The 6,000-nt window shown below is 41.5% G+C and overlaps 1 protein-coding gene across 4 annotated transcripts in view; it reads left to right on the top strand.

Annotated features, from left to right (window-relative positions):
* Nucleotides 1–1,941: 1,941 nt before the first annotated feature.
* Nucleotides 1,942–6,000, top strand: part of ESR1 (estrogen receptor 1) — a 385,356-nt gene continuing 381,297 nt past the window's right edge. For all 4 annotated transcript variants that reach the window (XM_054697951.1, XM_054697952.1, XM_037520654.2 and 1 more), the window contains exon 1: nt 1,942–2,076. The gene's annotated coding sequence lies outside the window, so the exon portion shown is untranslated. The remainder of the gene's footprint in view (nt 2,077–6,000) is intronic.

Here is a 6,000-nt window from a genome sequence, read left to right as displayed (position 1 = left end):
CCCTTAAAGGTGTATTTCAGTAAATCTGCCTGCTCTGTTCCCCACTCTGTCTTTGATGAATCCTCTCACCGCCCCGCACCTCTGGACGACACCCCAGTTCTTCTACACAAAGATAAGTAAATAAAAATCTCTTAAAAAAACAGAATGAGAACAAGAATCCTGCCCTCACTTCTTTTAATAAAAACAAAACAAAACACAAAACCCTGACTTCAGCTGTGGAAACTTGGAGTAGGCACTTAATCTTGGTGTCTTGCTTGACTGTAAAATGGGTTCTAACACCTCCTGGGTTGTTTTGTTTAAGTGCTTAGAGTAGTAGATGACTGCAGGTATGTGTCCAGAAGACATTTGCTAGTATATTTTTTTCTCTCCCATCTGAGAAATCACATATTGGAATGCAAATGAATATCACCAGTAGTCTTTTAAGGATAATTAATCTAATATCCATTTTATATGAATTTTATGTTGTACATTTCTATCTCCTAATGAAAAGAAAATAATCTATAACTTTCAGCTCAGAATGCACCAATGTCCTATTTTGGCAACTGTTTCTCTAAGTACATGAATGTGTATAGCTGATTTTAATAGGAAGTTAAATGCTCTTTGAAAAGTGTATTTCTCCCTTTTGGACAGATAGAATGACTGAAGTATTGAATTAATTTAGAAAAAGACATTTTGCTTTCAATACATTTAAACTTTTCAAGGCATTTTATTAAATCATTTTCCTTTTGCCAGAAATTATTATAAAAATAACAAAAGCTAATAACCCCTCACAACGTGCTAGTATACAAGACTATTCCTTTCATAAGTGAATCTTGTTGAAATTTTATGTTTCTTAGAATTAAATACTTCACATATTAACAAAATATGTTCTGCTCAATGGATTGTGGGAAAATTAATCTCAGACAAATTTGCATTTTCAAATTATTTTATGGGCCAACTCACAAGTATAGAGAAAATTAATGACCTGTACTTCAAAATGTTTAAACTTCTGATTATGAGAGTTTTGATTTTTTTTCTTTTCTAAGCCAATTTTGACACGCAGCTCCTGCCTGACAGATGTTAACCTGCCCTTGGAGATTTTTGAGAAATCCAGGAGCGAGAGCGTCTCCTTTCCTTCACCTTCTCCTCAGCCAATCCCATCCTTTGTGAGGCTTGCACAGTAGTATAAAAAATCCAACATAGTGGTATATTAAAATGCATTATATATATTAAAAATCCTTTAAAATTCATGCTGCCTTTACCACAGCAGACTTTATAAGCGATTACCATTTCGATATTAATTTTAAAAACATCAATATGACTTTTTTAAACCATTTTCTTCCAAATACTTTCTTCATGTAAACAAAACAAACCCTATCCGGACACGGGAAATGCCCGGCGGTTTATGGGGAGATCAGATGACAGGAGCCAGGGCTTTCGGAGTCAGGGAGAAGCTACACTTCCGCGCCTTAAAGAAGACAAGACCCTCATCCGTCAGGGACAAGAAGCTACGGGGGCTGTGGACTCCAGGGCTGCATAAACCAGTGGCCAAAACAATCACAGAAGACACGTCCTCCGTCCTCCTCCTGCTCTTAGCTGCAGTCCACTCACTTTGGATTAACCAAACTTAGGCGCTGAACGAAGGCCTGAGTACTGTCCCCACCAACTCCCCATGTCTGCCTGGACTTTAAGTGTCTTGGTTTGTAACGAGAAAGTCAGCCAGATGGCACGGACAAGTCTCAGGAGATGACCAGATCTCGACTCCCTGGTTCATCACCCATTGACCGAAGTGCTAAGAAAGTTAGCCTCTGGCCTGGTGAGCAGAAGGGCTGGTCACCCCCTCCTCTGTGTTGTGCAGGAGATTTTCCACTCCCAGTCAAATGGTGGTGCTAGTTCTTTATTTTTGAGTTCCTGCATTTCCTAATTCCATGGTCATAACAATCTCCTGTCTGCGGCCTCAGAACGGATTTCACCAAAACTGAAAATGCAGACTCCATGCTCACAAGCTCCTTAAGGGGCTCGAAAGATTAGTCTTCCTTTCTCTTGCCCATTGCATAGCCTCCGAAGACAATCTTTGAGTGGCATTCTTCTCTTCAAGTAGGTATTCCTCTTTCTTCCTCAATGTATTGTTTTTCCTGTTTGCTGTAGTGCTATTTACAAGCATGATATAACTTCAGCGCTTCCCCCTCCTGTTAAAGATGATCATTCTTCTCTTAATGAGCCAGGGGTAATTTGCAAAGTCGCTGGCAAGTCTTACTGTGATGGCAAAGTGTTAAACCTGAACTTGGTACAGTGGAGATTCACTTTTGGAATAATATTCAGCTGAGTCAGAAGCCAGCACGACTACCCATTTCTTCGTACAGGACAGACAGACTGTTTGCCTCTGGTAACCTATATTTATTGGCTCCAGCTCTTGCTCCTAGCTACTGTCTTGTTGAAATGTGTTGAAATTTTCAAAGTTATGAACGGGACTCATTGTCAGCGAGTGTGAACCCACTACCTGGTTTCTTATTCTGGGCTGCCGTAACTTATGTGAGTTGGATGTTAGAAATTTGAATAAGCCATTATTTATTTCCCAAAGGCAGTTAGGTTTTCTGAAAATCCATGCCATGTAGCAATGCAGCACACCAAACCTCCTCTGTCTTAGGTGGCAAGATCTCTTGTCAGGCCTGCTGCCTTCGTTTACCCTGTTGTGAAAACTGCATCAGTCAGTTTTTGTAGTGGTGTGGTGTGTAGGTTCCTCCTCCCCATGCAGAGCTGTGACGATGTGGCAGGCACAAAAGACAGGGTAGGTTACTTTCATTTTAGTCAGAGGAATGCCACATTCAGGAAATGTGCATTCAGTTGTGTATTCCATGCTTTGTTCAGAAGGTAACTGGCTTTTGTTCTCTTGGAAGTGCCCACAGAAAGCGAGGTGGCTTATTTTTTTACTTAAAAAGGTTTCATTGGGACTTGGGAGTCTGGCTATGATTCTTATTCAAAGGTGCCAGATTTCTGGGTCAGATCTAACAGGGTTGCAGAGTGAGTCTACTAAGAGGTTGCTGGGAAAATCATCTGGTTTTGAATATATATTCTGTATTAGCACATATTCAAATTAGATCTATTTATATAGCCTAGGTACATCATCTAGAGGATGTACATCATATGGAATATATATTAATATTGAGAGTGAACTGATGAACTCAAGATAGAAGTATTTGAATTGAATCTCAAAGTGCACAGAGAGCCACTGGAAATGAAACTTGATGGGGACTTGAGAGATCTGGGGTTCACACCCATTTCTCCGTAAAACCCCCCCATTATTCCTCAAATGAAAATATTTGCTCTGATTTTGTGACATTCCCATGAGGCCCCATGGGAAGATTCCCATGAGGCCTCAGCAAGCATGATGCATAAAACATTTTACAGATTGTTAGATCTTCAAAGAAATTAGGATTAAAAAGAATGTGGTGTAGGCACCAGGAACATGCTAGGTAGGAAAACAGTGCCAAGTTCCAATCTGAATATGAAGGTCCTGTTTGCCAGCAGAATATTTTTCTCAGCTTCTTGGGGAGATTTGTTTTGTTTTGTTGCTTGTGACATCAAGGAAAGGGGTCAAGCTTGGGTGTCTTCAACTTTCAACAGGAACAAACTCCGACAACTCCCTTCCATTTCAGTGGTCTTTGTAATTTGCATCCAGTTTAGGATTGAAGTTAACTGCCCTCTCTGCCTTCCTCCAGCACTTACTCGAAGCCTCTACACGATGTAAATATTTACATTGGACGCCTGCAAGGCCTTCCTACAGGATTGTCTGTGGGACCTCAGGTGGTCAGGATGACTGCTTGGGCCGAGGACTGGTGGTTTTGCTCCAGTTGGCTTCGAAAAGAGAACAACTTTACCTCATGTTTGCAGAGTGGCCGCAAAGAAAAATAGGCAGGAAGGACAGTGGCCCGGCTCAGAGGAGAGCGTCCCCACTGGAAAATATTCACGGCGTGCGTTCCACAGACACGGTTGACATGTGGCCCCACCCGCCACCTCTGTCAAGGCTGTCTCTGTGATTAGGTGGTCCCCTGTGCAGAGCCCTGTATGGGGGAAGAAAGGGCTATTTTTTTATGTATTTGTTTTTTAATTAATTAATTACTTATATATATTTTACATCATTGTTCATTTTTTTTTTTTTTACAATGTTTGCTTTCCTTCCCCAGGTGTAATCCCCATAGAATTCCCACCACCAGCTCAGCCGTGCTCCATCACCACAATCCCCTGTGCTTGCTCTTCCCGCCCTTGTTTTGATCCCTTTTCCTGTCCCTCCTCCCCGCAGAATGCCTCAGATTTACAGTTGTCTGTTTATTTTTGTTTTGTTTTGTTGTGTTTTTATTGATATTATTTTTTCCTTGATCCCTTGCTTGATTCCCCTATATTCCTCCTATAAGTGAAACCATCTGATATTTTTCTTTTTCCTTCTGACTTATTTCACTGAGCATAATCCTAAGGAGTTATTTTATTTATTTTTAAAAAGATTTATTTATGCATACAAGAACTGGGGTGCAGGCCAGAGGGGTGTGTGTGTGGGGTAAGAGATTCACCAGAGACAGAGTGAGGAACAGAACAGGCAGATTAACTGAAATACACTGCTGAGGGGAGCAGCGGGTGAGACAGGAGAGGTCTGCTGCGCCATGTGGGTAGCTCCCTGGCCGGGGATTGAACTCGTGCTGCAGAGGCTGCAGACTGCTTCATAGGTTGCATCTTAACCCCTTGTGCCACCAGGAAGGCCCAAGGGTTATTTTTTTAAGACAGGAGGTTTATAGGTGGTTTTTGATGAAGGTAAATTTGTCTTCTGGGAAATGTCCTCAGTAGAATTCTTCTGGATCATTCCAGCCGGACCGCCACAATGAAATCTTGCAATTTAGTGAGCTTTGATTCTAAGGAGTGTAATTTTTTTTTTTCCTGAAAGAGGAGAAATAGACTTGCATTACCTATTCACCCCTAAAAAATACTTGGCTAGGAAGCTTATACTTCTGCCAAGGTCTTCCAGAGCTGAGGACTTCCTTTTTGGTAAGCATCTAAGCCTTAGGTAAGTCCATTTAAGTCCATAGGAGAAAGCTGAGTATACGCTGTAGCCACATCATTTTTAGCTTGCAATTTGATGCATAATTTTCTCCTGATTTGCAAAGTAGGGTTAATAAGTTACCAGATATAATTGACTAGAATAAGTTAGATCAAACCACTCACAAAGGCACCTGAAGTCTTCAACTATTTGAAGCTCAATGTGACCAAGTAATTTTAATACCAAGCCTGTTCCAGTGCCTGATAATAAATGTTGTTTGAATAAGTGAGCAGAAACTCCAGAAGGTGCTTGGAGTTTGCATTTATCTGATCGTAACTGGAAATTTGGCCTGGGGGTGAAAAAGGATGATAAATCCAGCCAGCTGACCAGGCCACCTACTGAAATGCTGCTGCTTTTGCAAGGAGCCTCTTGTAGGAAGAGAAAGCACAGAAATCGCCAACATCCTGCCCTCCATGATGTCTCTCTTGATGAGAAGCATATCCAAGACAGTGATTCTTGCTGAGACATAATGTAAAAAGCAAACTGCCAGTGCTTCACGTTCATTCTGACCTCAAAAGATGATGTCAAAAAGATGACATCAAAAGCATTTTGCTTGGCAGTTGAACAGGGTCTTAGTGTGTTCACATGGAGAACGGTGCTCTAACTTGAAGTTCAATGTCATGGTTGAGACCTAATGGAGTCTCTTACTGACCAGCCTCGTAACATGCACCTACAGCCCAAGAGGAAGTAGTTACAGCAATGGCATCAGCTCCTGAGGTTGCAGAGTTCTTTGTGCAATGCCTTTGACAGGTGTGATCACGTAAATCCTCACAGCAACCCCAAGAGTGAGCAATGTTCCCCACTTAACGAATGAGGGAGGACAGGCTTTGAGAAGTTAGGCTGAGTGCCCAATGTTACACAGCTTTAAAATGACAGCACCGAAGACTTGAAGATAAGTTTATTTTATTCCAAAGCCCATGTTCTTAGCCATTGTT

The sequence above is a fragment of the Talpa occidentalis genome, unplaced genomic scaffold (genome assembly GCF_014898055.3).
Source record: "Talpa occidentalis isolate TD23 unplaced genomic scaffold, MPIMG_talOcc4v2.1 talOcc4.2, whole genome shotgun sequence".
NCBI classification, from domain to species: Eukaryota; Metazoa; Chordata; class Mammalia; order Eulipotyphla; family Talpidae; genus Talpa; species Talpa occidentalis.
The sequence above is the reverse complement of the archived record's forward strand: the minus strand, read 5'-3'. Positions and strand labels throughout refer to the sequence as shown.